This window comes from Hirundo rustica, chromosome 25, assembly GCF_015227805.2.
Source record: "Hirundo rustica isolate bHirRus1 chromosome 25, bHirRus1.pri.v3, whole genome shotgun sequence".
In the NCBI taxonomy this organism is placed as follows: domain Eukaryota; kingdom Metazoa; phylum Chordata; class Aves; order Passeriformes; family Hirundinidae; genus Hirundo; species Hirundo rustica.
Window position 1 is genome coordinate 2,749,035 of NC_053474.1, and position 14,200 is coordinate 2,763,234.

Below are 14,200 nucleotides of genomic sequence, written 5' to 3' on the forward strand. Positions count from 1 at the left end.
GAAAACAGCCTCTTGACAGAAACCATCAGGACACACCAAAAAAAAAAACCAACAAAAAAACCACCCCAGACCTTAGCAAGAAGATGAGAAAAATGTCACTGCTCGTAATGATGTTAATTAGGAGGTAAATGAATGTTGACATTGGAGAGCTGAGCTGAAAGGATCCGACGTGTGAAGGTGTGGAGGATCTGTGTGGAGTCTGAGGCAGGGAGAAGCTGAAATGCCTGGGAGATTCCCATTCCTGCAGGAGCAGAAGGAAGGAAAAAGGTTCGGCATTTTCTTTGTTGGTTCTCAGAACTACACGGGGTGGACCCAGCTTTTGAAAGCTTCCTGTGTCAGACTCTTCTCTCTGATTTGGGATGGCAGGAAAAGGTCTCAGCACGGGGATGGGGCCTTAAGAGTCCCAAGGTGAATAGGAAATACTGCATTTTATAATCTGGTGATATTTGGGTGAATTTTTGCATTTATTCCAGGTACAGGTGCTCTCAGGTGTGTAAAGCTGAGCTCAGGAGCTCTGTTTGAATCCCAGCAGGTCCCTCTGTAGCTCGGGTGTGCACGTGGCTCCCTTCAGCCCAGTCCTGGTGCCTCAGCTGGTTTGGTCCTGTGTTTTGTGCTGTGTTTGGTGCTGTGTTTCGTGGTTTTTCCTCGTGCAAAGCCAAGGGGAGTAGAACCATGGAATCGTGGGATGAGTTGGAACATGTGGAACACATGGGACACGTCCTTCCCACTTTTGTTGTTTTCTTCTGTTAAGGTAATTCCCTTAGAATTCCTTGAATCCTCGTTGTGCCTGAATTCCAGAGCCTGGGAGACTTGACTTTTTGGCTTTTGAAAGCTGGAACAGGAGTCCTTCCCCTCAGGAGTTCATCACCCTCTGCCATCCCTCCTGCACTGCTGAGGGTCACCCTGGTGGCTTTTCAAACAATAACCTTTATTCCCTTTATTTATTTTTTTTTTTCCCCCAGTCTCCTGTTTCCTGCCCTGAAGTCAGGGATCAGGGAGGTCTCTGTCCTGGGATTTGGGGCGGCTCAGCAGGTGTCTCCCATCTTTAGGACCTCGTGCTGCCGGATTCTCCCGGGAATGCTGCAATGCACCAGGAGAATCTCCCTGGAGGTGCCTTGCCCTTGACCTGCCCACTCCATCCTCAAACCCAATTTATCCCCTTTGCCAGCCCTGTGGATTTTATGCTCCCAACTGCCTCCTTTTCCCCTTTTATTGTTCTGAAGGGAAGTGAAAGGGCCAGGAGGGGAGCGGTGCCTCTCGCGCTGCTGAAAGCTGCCAGACCTGGGGCTGCATGTCACAAACTCCTTCCTTCCTCTACAATTCACACCATGCTGCCTTTTATTCCTGACCCGTTTTAGTGTGAGTAGTTCCTCCTGTTTCCCACTTTAATGCCATTAAACCACGCTTCTCCTTTCCCACATCCCAGGAAGCTGCCCAGCCATTACATGGCATTAAATGGAGTAATTGCAAGATCAGGTTCCTTCGGCCCGGCCATTAAAAAATGCCATTACAGAGGAGCTGCAGGGGAGCGCCTGGAGAATCCGGCTTTGAGGCTGGAAGCTCTGCAGGAATATTTTTTATCGTTATTGACCACCCCAAGGCCTCTGGGAGAAGCGAGCCAAGGGCATTCCTGAGGGTTTTTGTCCTCTGAGGAAGGAGGGAAGGCAGGAGTGGTTTCACCTGGACTGTAGGTTTTTGTCTTCAGGGAGAATTAAAAATACGAATTGTCAGCCCTGAGGTGCTGGTGCAGCTCTGGGACCCTTGGGACAGCAGGGACAGGGAGCTCCTGGAACGCTGTGGAGATGAGGAAAAGGGATGGAGGGACAGGATGAGGGGGGAATGGCTGCAGACTGCAAAAGGGCAGATTTGGGCAGGATTTCGGGAAGAAATTCATCCCTGTGAGAGCAGGGAGGGGCTGGGATGGAATTCCCAGAGGAGCTGTGAGGGGAAGGGAAGGGAAGGGAAGGGAAGGGAAGGGAAGGGAAGGGAAGGGAAGGGAAGGGAAGGGAAGGGAAGGGAAGGGAAGGGAAGGGAAGGGATTTTTCCCTGTGCCATCAGCACCTGGTGGCCGTGCCAGCACTTGGACCTCATCACCAGCGTCCCTGTGCTTCACTCTGAGCCTCTCCTCAGGTGGAGCCCAGCTCTGGTGACATCCACGGAGCGAGGAGGGACAGAAATGAGAGGCAGAGCCCCCTGTGAGCAGGGCAGGGGACGCTGGAGCTGATAAGGAGCTGATTTGGGAGGAATGGCTTTAACACCGCATGTAAATGTGGGAGTGCTGCCAGTCCCCAGATAAGATTTGGGCTGGTGAGATAACAGAGGTTCAGGGAGGGCTGATCCCGGGAATATTTCCTGCCAGCAGCTGTGTTCGGGTGGAATTCTTCTCTGCCTGCTTTTCCTTGATAGGGAGGTGACCTCCCTCTGCTCTCTGCTGTGGTTTGGGGTTGATTTTTGGGTAATATTTGTCAACAGAACAGACCAAACACCGCCTTGATTTCTGTTCTAACGCCCCTGCTGTTTGTCCCGGGGATTTTCACCAGAGAGGCAGCGAGGGGAGGCTGTGTAATTTAATCTCCCGGCTGTAAAAATCCATTTCTGCCTGTACTTGTTGAGAATTTAACTGTGACACAGCGAATATGAAATGACTCGAGTGCACTTTGATAGAGTTGTCATAATGAAGGGTGATGTGTGCCCACAGGTACAGGATGGTGCTCACAATTTGATGGACAACTGGAATAATTGGGGTTTTTTTTCTTTTTTCTCCCTTTTTTTCGTGTTGATTGTCCTCCAGATCTTAACAACATTTTTTTTTTATAGCTGCCCTCTCTGTGCTACCTTCACCTGCAGTTGTCCAAGGCTCCATAAAATAACCATTTTTGTTTGAGCTAAAGAAAAACTGACTGGAGGAGAAAGACCAGGTTTGGATCAGGGTGGATTTGTCCCAAGGAATTCCAAGGGCAGAGCGGGATCTCCTGTAAAATGAACATTTTGGGTGGTCATCAGCTGCCTGCAGGAGCGCAGATGGAATCCTTGGAGATGTAGATTTTAGGAAAAGAACAGAAATTATCCCCTGGAACGAAACCAAACCTGTAGATCCTGGCTGGTTTTGTCTGTCCAGGCACCTGGGGAAATGAGTGCCTTGAGGACCTGCCTGGGAGGGCTGGAAACGCCCAATGAGGGCTTTGGGATGTGGGAAAATCCCAGCCTGGAGGGGCTGGGGGTGTGTTCTGGGAAATGCAGGCACTGGGAGAGCTGGAGCTTCCCGGGCTCCTCAACGCTGATCCCAGGGGAAATTCACAGCTCAGCTCCTGGGGCAATGCCTGGGGGTGATCCCTGGATAAATGAATCCCTGCTGGAATGTGGCACCTGCTCCTTTTCCCTGTGCTCCCCCCGTTGCTGGCTGGGGTCTGTGTGGGGCTGATTCTGCTGTGATCCAGGGAAATGAGCACAAGGAACATTCCCATGAGCCGTGAGTGCAGCTCCATGCTCAGAGGAGGCGCTGGCTCCTGTCCCTGAGGTGCCACAGGCAGCTCCCAGCTGCAGGCGCTGCAGGAATTTGGAATTCTCAGCTGATCCCACATTTTCCTGCCCTGGAGGAGATCTCGCTGCTCTTCTGGAGTCAGGGCAGCGTCCCAGCACTGTGTCTGGGCACTCCATCCAAACCCTTCTCCCCCCACATCCCTGGGAGCGCTGCTTTCCCTCTGGGATTCCACTGGCGAGCTCTGGGGCTGTCCAGAGTTAATCATTCTCAGTTCTCACTATGGGTGATGTAATTCATTAATTCAGACATAAGGCAGCGTTGAGGCAACCTTGACACGTGTCCTGCGAAACTCTCAGCCCTTGACAGGATCAGGGAATCCTGGAGCGCTTCGGGTTGGGAGGGAACTTAAAATCCTTCTCATTCACTTCCCCCTGCCATGAGCAGGGACAAATTCCACGGTCCCAGGTTGCTCCAAATCCTTTCCAAGCCTTCCTGGGACACTCCCAGGGATGGGGCAGCCTGTGCTGTGTCCCAGGACTGCACTGGAGGAAGCAGCACATGAGGAGTGGGAACAAGAAAGCAGCTGAGGAATGGGAGCGTGGAAGCAGCTGGTGGAGATTTCAGTCCTTTGCCTTGCCCCAGGTTGTCCTGCCTGCCACCAGTGACAGGCCGTGCTCAGGCAGAAGTTTCCAGAAGGTTTCCAGAGGGTTCTGCTGGCGGCCTATGTCTGTCTGTCCAGCAGAGAGGTGCAGACAGAGCCACATTCTCCCTACGAGCATCCCAGCCCAGGATTCTCCTCCCCAAATCCCATTCCCGGAGTTCCTGGCCGTGCTGGATTTATCCTGTTCTCCTTGGGAACATCCCAGCCCAGGATTCTCCTCCCCAAATCCCATTCCTGGAGTTCCTGGCCGTGCTGGATTTATCCTGTTCTCCTTGGGAACATCCCAGCCCAGGATTCTCCTCCCCAAATCCCATTCCCGGAGTTCCTGGCTGTGCTGGATTTATCCTGTTCTCCCTGGGATTGTCCCAGCCCAGGATTTTCCTCCCCAAATCCCATTCCTGGAGTTCCTGGCCGTGCTGGATTTATCCTGTTCTCCTTGGGAACATCCCAGCCCAGGATTCTCCTCCCCAAATCCCATTCCTGGAGTTCCTGGCCGTGCTGGATTTGTCCCCAGCTCCTGGGACAGCCGGGCACGTCAGGAAAGCAGCGCTCAGCCCTCTCCGTCCTCTATTGCTGCTGTGTAAGATTTCGGGAAGAAGAACGGCTCTGCTCCTGCCAGACGGGGAGCAGCTGTTCCTGCCAGAGCCCGCCCCGGGATTTGTGCCAGCGGAATCTCTGCTGCCCCCGTGTCCGGCTCCACGCGCCCGTGGAACCAAGCAGACAGCGTCAAACTGCCCCAGTTAACAAATCCCACTCCCCCCTTGTCACCGAGACACACAAAGCAGTCACACGCAGACAAGAGATTTTCGCAGAGGTCCTTCCGATTCCAGCTCACAGCTGAGAGAGCCGAGAGAAGGAAGAGACCCCTTTGTTTATTTCTTACTTTTTATACATTTGTGGGTCCAGCAGAAGATTGGCTTTTTGGGGTTTCCACCCCTCAGCCTCAGTGGCCAGACCAATTGTCAGTTACAATTGTTTTCAGGTTAGAAATATGCAAACAAAGGAGAGAGAATGAAAAACAAAGGATTTGTTTATGTTACATCTGTGGGAAAAGGTAGAAAACTGCTCTTAATATTGTACAATAACTAAAAAGATCTGACTTCATTTAAGAAAATCAAAAGGCTCAGAAAAACCAGGGTAACACCTCCTCCCAGCTTTGGGTGGAGCAGAGTTTCTGGTGCTTCCCCAGAACTTGTGGAGCATTCTGGACACGGAATCATCCCTCAGATTTACGGGGTTTTCCTGGAAACCCCTCAGATTTATGGGTTTGCCCCAATCTGCCTGCGTGACCTTGGCTGATTCTCTGCCTCCTTCCCATGTTTTGCCGGTGGCAGGTGGAAGGATTTTTTTGGGGGGGATTTGGCAGGCTGTGCCCTGTCTGGGGCGTGAAATAGGAATTGTGCACGGCGTGGGGATTTTAATGAGCATCTTTTGTCTAAGGAGGAAACAAAACAGCACTGGGAACTCAATAAACCCACCTGGGAATTTCATAAACCCACCTGGGAATTCCTGGCTGGCTGAAGGTGGGAGCACAGGGGCAGGTGGAATTTAAAATTAGGGGTTTTTTTTTTCCTTTTTCCGAGAGCTCTCACGCAGGGAATCTCCGAAGGAGTTGATGCTGAGTGGGTGCTGGAATGTTTGGGTGGACTCACTCTGCTGCTGAGGAGGTGCCACTCCATCCTAGAAACAATTTATTCACTCCTGGCGAATTCCAGGAGTTCTCTCGGCAGCAAACACATTGAAAATGGATTTTTCTAAAGAAGTCACCCAAAATGATAAAGCCAGGCCTGTTTTATGCTCTCCTGCTCGAGTCATTCAGTTGCAAACACCTTTTCACGTCGTTCTTGGCAGGAAGAGCCAAAGCTGGGTTGGAAAGGGTGAGTTTGGAAAGGAGTAAAATGGGAAAAACGAAAGTTTTCCTTTTTCTCATGGTTTCATTGAGTGGAAGTTACTGAAAAGCACCTTTCGTTGCCCCTGCTGCTGTTAAATTAAAGTTCCAGCACGAGTTTATCAGGGAATGAAATCTCAGAGCTTCCTGTAGGCTTCAAGCAGGTGACTCCTTGTTGTTCTTTTTCTTGAAGAGTCATTGAGGACAAGGTGGAATTGGGGGCAGAAATGAGAATTTAGCCGAACAATTTTTTGCTGTAGCTGGTGGCTGGCAGCTCTCTCAGGGCTCCCACCTCCTGGCACAGGCAGGATTTATTGCTTTGCAGCTCTCCCGTGGAATAATGCGGTGTAAAGTGACAGTGTCAAAGCAAGTTAAGGATCTGCTTCGTTCGGAGAGACTTCCCTGCAGTAATCCCGTGTATTAAACTCCTGGAGACACTGCAGGAATTCCCAGGGGAACCATTCGGAGCAAACACTGCTCCTTCAACATCATCATTACCCAGGCTTGGCTCCCTCATAAAAATTCCTCTCAGTGATCCCAGATAATCTCTTTTGTCGCTGTCTTTCACTGTTTTTAGTTCGCCCTGCCGAGGGGAAGGAGGGAGCTCTGAGCACGGGAAAGGGACGGGATAATCCTCGGGCTCCTTCCAACCAAACCGTGCTGGGAGAGGAGAGGACAGGACAGGACAGGACAGGAAAGGAGAGGAGAGGAGAGGACAGGACAGGACAGCAGGACAGGACAGGAAAGGAAAGGACAGGACAGGAGAGGAGAGTGCAGAGGTGGCACCTGGGCCGTTTTGGTGACACCTGCAGTGACAGGTGACTCGTGGCTGGAATCCTCCATGAGATGCCATCCTTAGGGATCCCAGAGCTCCTTTACAGTGCAATTTTCCCTATCCCCCTCTTTCCTAAAGGTGTTTTTTTCCTTCTGGAGCTGGGTGCAGGTGTGGCCACGTCCCTTTTTGCCCCCGGAATGTCGCCTGAGTGCCTCAGGAGCAGAGGGACAGGCTGGGAGCAGGGCAGGGGCTGCAGGACAGAGCAGCTCAGTGCCTGCCCTGACCCTGCTGGAGCTGCCACCGAGCTGGGGTCACTTCCACCGAGCCTCTTCCGTTATGGATGTGACAATCCTGGAGCCAGCCGGGATCAGCTCAGCGCCTCCTGCGTGTCTGGTGACCTGATTGTGCTCCAGGTCCCCAAAGGGAGCGACTTCTGTGCCCGGTGAGCTGGAGAACCGCCAGGATGCAGCTCCAAAATTTCCCTTTGCAGCTTCTTGGGCTCCCTCTGCAGCTTCTGGTGGGCTGAAGCATCCCCCCCATCCCTGCCTTGCCCCCCTGCCGAGCCCCGTTTGTCAATAAAACTCCAGGTTTAATGGAATTTAAGTGCATTGTTAGGGTGACAAAGCCGGGAGTGAGGCTGCCCAGAAATATTCCTGTTATTTCTGCCCATTTATCTGCTTATTTATCCTTATCAGCGCATCTCCCTGCGCCTGCCCGGGGAAAACAATCTCGGCAGCTCAGATATCCAGGCTCCAGAGGAAATTCTAATAAAGCTGTAGCAGGTTTCCTTCAGGCGGGGAGGATTTGCAATGCAGCCCCGGTTGCTGTTCTGTTGTGCCGAATTAGGGGTGGCTTGGGGCGAATGGAATAATCGCGTTTGTCACCTCGTCGTGCTGTGACTGGAACCGAGGCAGGTCCCAGGCTGGGAGCTCGGTTCTGTCACTCGGCTTCTTTTTGTCGGGGTAATTAGCAGCGAGGGTGGCATTCGTTATTAGGCGGTTTTAATCGGGAGGAGCCCTTTCTCGTTATTAGGTGGTTTTAATCGGGAGGAGCCCTTTCTGTCCCCATTTGGAGCACGAAGCTCTCCCGGTGCCTGCAGCGCCGGCACGGGAGGAGGAAGATCCCGTTTTCCATTCTGGGATAACTGAGGTTGGAAAAGCCCTCTGAGGTCACCCAGGCCAACCTGGTGTAAGGAAAATTAATCCACGAACACCAGAGGTTTGTGTCCAAAGAGGAGACAGAGGAGTCCTTTGACTTTATTCCAATAAAGGGAGAGGCCATGGGGCATTTCCCCTGGGGTCTCTCAGATTTTGGAGGATGCAGCCTCCTTTTTATCCCAATTTCCCGGCCGCATTTCCCTCTCTCTTTCCCCATTGGCTGAGGGACTTGAGAGGCACAGACTTCCCGAAATGCCTCAGATTCCCATTTTAATGTATAACCCTCCTTAATTTTTAATTTTTATGGGATTTATGGGTTTTTCCCCATTGTTACTTTCACCTTTCAATATCCAATTTCATTTATAAACAAACCTACAGTTTGTTTGTAAAGGCAAATTTCTTCTTTTCCATCCATCAATCGGTGGAATCCTTCCCATTGTTTCTCTCATCTCTCAGCGCTGGATTTATCCTCCAGCAGACCCAGGGCTTGTTTGTAGAGGCGAATCTTGTCATTCCTCTCACTGTCACCAATTCTTGTGCCACCAGCCAAGATCCCCAGCTTGTCCCCAGCCCAGGGTGCCACATCCAGGACTTCCCTGGACACCTCCGGGGATGGGAGCTCCAAAGCTCCCCGGGCAGTTCCAAGGCCTGACCTTGCATTAATTCTGAGCATCTCATTTGAGCTCCTCTGCTCTCTTAAACAAAATATACTTAAACAAAATATACTTAAGCAAAATATACTTCAGACCTCATTTCTCGGCCACAGGAGACATCTCCTCACAATGGATGGACTCTTCCAAGGAAAAGGAATAATTAGATCCAGTTATTGTTCCTCCTTTATTGCTGCAGGGGTGGGAGGAGCGCTCCTGCATCTTAACCCTGCTCCAGGCACTCGGGAAGAGCAGGGAGAGATCCCACAGCACCTTGGGACATGGAAATCCTCTGACTGGAAAAAAAACACCCTACAAGCAAAGAAAATCAACTTCTGGCACCAGTCAGGGATTTCCCTTGGAAGGATGTGCCCCCTCCAGGCCTCCCAGTCCCCTCCTTCACCGGAGTGTTTTCAGGACTGGAATTCCCCGCTGGAATGTTGTTAAGACACACCTTAACCTCAAGGAACTTCCAAGGGAATTCCCTGACTGGTCCCAGAGGTTCCTTTTCCTTGTTTATAGGGTGTATTTTTGGTGGGTTTTTTTTCCAGAATTCCCTGCAGTCAGAGGATTTCCATGTCCCAAGGTGCTGTGGGATCTCTCCCTGCTCTTCCCGAGTGCCTGGAGCAGGGTTAAGATGCAGGAGCACTCCTCCCATCCCTGCAGCAATAAAGGAGGAACAATAACTGGATCTAATTATTCATTTTCCTTGTAAAAGTCCATCCATTGTGAGGAGATGTCTCCTGTGGCCGAGAAATGAGGTCTAGAGGTGCTTAAGTGTATTTTGTTTAAGAGAGCAGACAAGCTCAAATAAGATGTTCAGAATTAATGGTACAGCTCTCCTGATAATTTGAGGAGAGGTTTGGATGAAAAGTTAAAAATACAGGTGAAGTGAATAATAATACACAGGGAGATGAAGAGCTGCCGAGGGGTGTCCCTGAGTTGCAGTGAGAGGGAAGTGAATCAGAGCTGGCAGGATACCAGTGGAATATCCTGGGAGGGAAAAGGAGGCTCTGGCTGAGCCGGGGATGGAGCTCAGAGTGAAATTTGGGCTGGGCTCAGTGCTGTGCCCTCAGCAATTCTGGTGGGACCGAGCGTCCACAGTGGGAATCCAGCTGAGGATCATGGAATTCCAGGATGGTTTGGGTTGGGAATGACCTTAGATCCCATCCAATGCCACCCCATCCGTGGGCAGGGACAGGTTCCATTATCCCAGCTGCTCCAAGCCCTGTCCAGCCTGTCCTGGGGCACTTCCAGGGATGATCCAGGTGGGTTCTTCTCCTTGGATTTCATGTTGACTGCCGGCCTGGACTCCTCCATCCATGGAAATGCTGCTGGGATCTTCCTCTGGATCCTTCATCCATGAAAATGCTGCTGGGATTTCCCTTTGGATCCTCCATCCCCGGAAATGCTGCTGGGATCTCCCCTTGGATCCTCCATCCCTAAATGCTGCTGGGATCTCCCCTTGGATCCTCCATCCATGGAAATGCTGCTGGGATCTCCCCTTGGATCCTCCATCCATGGAAATGCTGCTGGGATCTCCCTTTGATCCCCTCCATCCCCGGAAATGCTGCTGGGATCTCCCTTTGGATCCTCCATCCATGAAACGCTGCTGGGATCTCCCTTTGGATCCTCCATCCATGGAAATGCTGCTGGGATCTCCCTTTGATCCCCTCCATCCATGAAATGCTGCTGGGATCTCCCTTTGGATCCTCCATCCATGGAAACGCTGCTGGGATCTCCCCTTGGATCCTCCATCCATGGAAATGCTGCTGGGATCTCCCCTTGGATCCTCCATCCATGGAAACACTGCTGGGATCTCCCTTTGGATCCTCCATCCATGGAAATGCTGCTGGGATCTCCCTTTGATCCCCTCCATCCATGGAAATGCTGCTGGGATCTCCTCTCCTCCTCCCAGCTGCCCCAGTGGGTTTCACTTTGGGTTAAACGCAGCCAGGACAGGAAAAGGTGGATCTGAGCTCCAGGAAGATGAAATTTCAGGAAGGTTCACCTGGAATTTGTGCTGGAGGCTCCAGGAGGAGCCATGAGCCAGCCTGGCTGATGTCAGGGATCATCAGCAGAGATCCAAGGGGGTGTGAAAACAGAGATGAAATGGACAGAGGGGTTAAATTAAATCAACAAAAGTAGTCCAAGGATTTGGGGTGGGGGGGGGGGGGGGGGAATATATATATATATATATATATATATAAAAAAAACCTCCCCAGTGATGCCCTTTGGTTTTATTTGAAGCTGGTGTTTGACTGCACTCTGATTCTGGGCAGCACCTTCAAATTCGTATTTAAATCCATCTTCTCCACGTATTTCACCTGCAATAACAGGATTTCAGATGGAATTCCTGCCTTTCCTCATGACCTTTGACTCCTGCACTGGGCTTGCAGCATCCACACCAGGAATTCTCATCGTCTCTGGGTCCATTTAAGAGGAACTCATGGCCAAACTGACGATAATCAAATTTCAGGGTGCTCAAAATCCCTGTGCAAACATCTCCTGCTGCTCCTCCCGTGCTTCTGCCTCACTTTGTGACACTTCATTGATTTTTTTTTTTTCCCCCACTTCCTTTTCTTCCTCTCCTGGTGGAAACAAATTAAAGCAGGAATTGGGATTGTAAATAGATAATGGGACGTGAATGCAGAGTAATCAGTGCCAGCCATGTGCAGCCATACTAATTGTGCCAGGGGAGGGAATGGGATAAATATTTAATGCCTGGATTCGGTGGGAAGTGAGAGAGCAAGGAAAGAAATATAGGAAAGAGTCAAGAAGGCTTCACTTCAGTGCTTTTTCTCAAAAAGAGGAGTTTTGATGGCATTAACCCCTCCCTGTTATGAATAAAGAATTGTGTTTGATGTGGAGGCTTCGGTGTCCCTCAAGGGAAGAACATCCCAGGTTGAAAACGCTGCTGGAAAGGATTTGGGATAAAATGAAGTGTTTCAGGTGAAGTTTATTTTTCCTCAGGGTTCAGGTGGGGCTTGTGGGCAGGGTGGTAGAGCAAAGACCTGCCTGCCCTACCCTCAAGCCCCTGCCAGGAAATCTGGGATGATTCCCTGTTCTCCTGATTCTCCTCCCAGCTGAGCATCCTTGGGATCCATCCCCAGCAGCCGGGACGTTGGCATGGCGAGGCCCTGCAGCTGGAATTAAATACCCCAATCTCAATTAAAATTAACCATTAATGCTGCCTAACGAGCCCTGGGAGCCTGTGGGAGCCTCCTGGTGAAAAGCTGCAGGTGGGAGCGGAGTTTTCCACGAAATGCTGAGCTCCAGCCCTGCTGGTTCTTACCCAGAATATTTAGGGACCCTTTCCCCACCCAGCCTGGGGCGGGGCAGTGCTTTTTAGGGGATGGAAAGCTCCACCCTGCAGTTCTCCTGCTGCATTTCAGGTGAGGAAGGGGAGAGGAGAGGGAGTTTTGGAGGGAGCAGAGTCTGACAGGGTGTTCCGGGGAACGAGGAGCTGATGGGGGTTTCTTGGCTCATCTCATCCTTTCCAGAAGCTGTCAATGCCTCCAGCAAGTGGCACATGGAACTGAGGAAAAATTCCATGTCAGAAAGTCAGGGAAAGGTTTTCTTTCTCCCTTTTTCTTTCTCCCTTTTTCCTTCCCAGAGTGCTGGGGCTGTGATGGATTTTTTTTTTTTTTTTTTTTTTTTTTTTTTTTTTTTTTTTTTTTTTTTTTTTTTTTTTTTTTTGTCACTTCTCCTGGTTTTGCCTTCAGGAATTTTTTCCTGCTGTTGCAAAGGCGGCAGGAAGCGCCATCCGTTGCTGTTTTCCAATTGTTCCTTTGCTGGGCTGGTGGAATTTTAACAGTGCAAGTATTTGGGATCTTTGGAAGTTGGTGGTGGGATGGGTCTGGAAAGTCAGACCTGCGGGGGGCTCAGTCTGGAGAAGAGGAAGCTCAGGAGAGCTTGGATTTGATGGTCCTGGAGGTCTTTTCCAACTGTAATTATTCCACGAGTCTGTGCAGATGAAGTCTCTGTGTCAGTGGATTCCCAGCCCTCAGGTTACTCAACCCACCCTCCACGGATGTGCTGATCAAAACCAAAAATTGGGAAAGGAGAAGCTGAGCCTCATTCAGGCACCTCTGGGTCATTGGTTTGTTTTTTGGTGTTTTTTTGTTTGTTTGTTTTGTTTGTTTGTTTTATCTTAGGCAATTGAATTACAGCTGTGAAAGGGGAATTCGGCTGTGTGTAGCCAAAGGTTATTTGTGAGGAGTTTGCTGCTGCAGAAGTGGCCCTGGAGGGGTGAGAGTGTAAAGTCTGAGGGGTTTGTGATGACAACCAGCTGGGGTTTGAGGCATCCCGCGCTGGATGTCAGCCCCAAATCTGTTTGTTCGAACTCGGTGGTGTGAGAAAGTTCAAGATTCAGTCGGTTCAGCTCCCCCAGGATGGCAAAAAGCTCCAAGGATCCATTTCTGCACCACCTCGTGCTCCTGGTGGGGAAATGGTTGGGAACAACCCTTCAAGCCCAGTTTTCAAACGCCTCAGAGCGCTGCAGGATCCGGGCACGGGATAATCCAGGGTTTGGATTGTACTGTAGGTGGCAGAGATGCTTTAGTTATGCGCTAATCACCCTGCGAGCTCATTAAGGAGCCGGGAGCACAGGGCAGCCCCTCTGCCGTTAATTAACGCCGCCAATTCCAGCCTGGCTCCCACCTGGAGGAGCTGAGGTCACCTCGGGATGGGCTGGGTGAAGGAAGGACTCTTCAGGTGCTCCATGGGCTGCCAGACCCGCTGCTAAAAAATGTTTAATGATCAAATCTGAACTATCCTCCGGATGGAACAGATTCCCAGGATCCTCTTGCCTTTATTAAAAAAAAAGCAAGGGGTGTTGGAATGGCAATAAAAGGTGTTGGAATGGCAAAAATGGGCACTGGAATGGCAATAAAAGGTGTTGGAATGGCAAAAATGGGCACTGGAATGGCAATAAAAGGTGCTGGAATGGCAAAACGGGTGTTGAAGTTGCAGTAATTTTTTTAAACGAGTGATAACTGGGGATTAAAATAATTAACTTTCATTAACAGAAACAGGGTTCTGTGAGAGCTTTGGTGTCCCCACCACGGTGAATGTCGCCACTGTGGGCCTCAGTCCAAGTGCTGAGACTTGGGAGAAATGTTGTTCCAGTCTAAAACTTGGCTTGGGACAAAGCTCAGCCAGGGAATTGTGAGCTGGAGTTAAATAAAGCGAACAACATCATATTTTAAAAGGAAATAAAATTATAAATGGATATGGAGGGCTGCTGCTGGGCTCTGGAGTTGCCCACCACGGTTGCTGGCTGGAATCTGCCTCAGGTTGGGATTGGTCATAAATAAAATAAAAAAATAAAGAGGTTCTTGCCATCCTTTCCCTTCCTGAGCTAAAATAAACAGGGTTTTTTTTGTAGTGGGGTTAACCAAATGTGAAGAGACGACCTGAATAACCCTGGGAATGTTCTTTGCCTTAGGAAAAAGGAATGGAAACCTGAATCCCAGCAGGAACATGAGGCTGGAAACAGCCCTGGAGTGGAGAGGGTGCTCTCCTTGGGTGTGCAGCACCCACGGAGGAGTTCCCAGATTCCTGGGGGAGGAGGATGGGTTGGAGAG

At 50.6% G+C, this 14,200-nt stretch overlaps 1 protein-coding gene across 1 annotated transcript in view; it reads left to right on the plus strand.

Annotated features, from left to right (window-relative positions):
• The window catches only part of CSMD2 (CUB and Sushi multiple domains 2), a 242,166-nt gene that overhangs the window by 100,383 nt on the left and 127,583 nt on the right, over positions 1 to 14,200 (plus strand). The gene's annotated exons all lie outside the window — the stretch shown is intronic.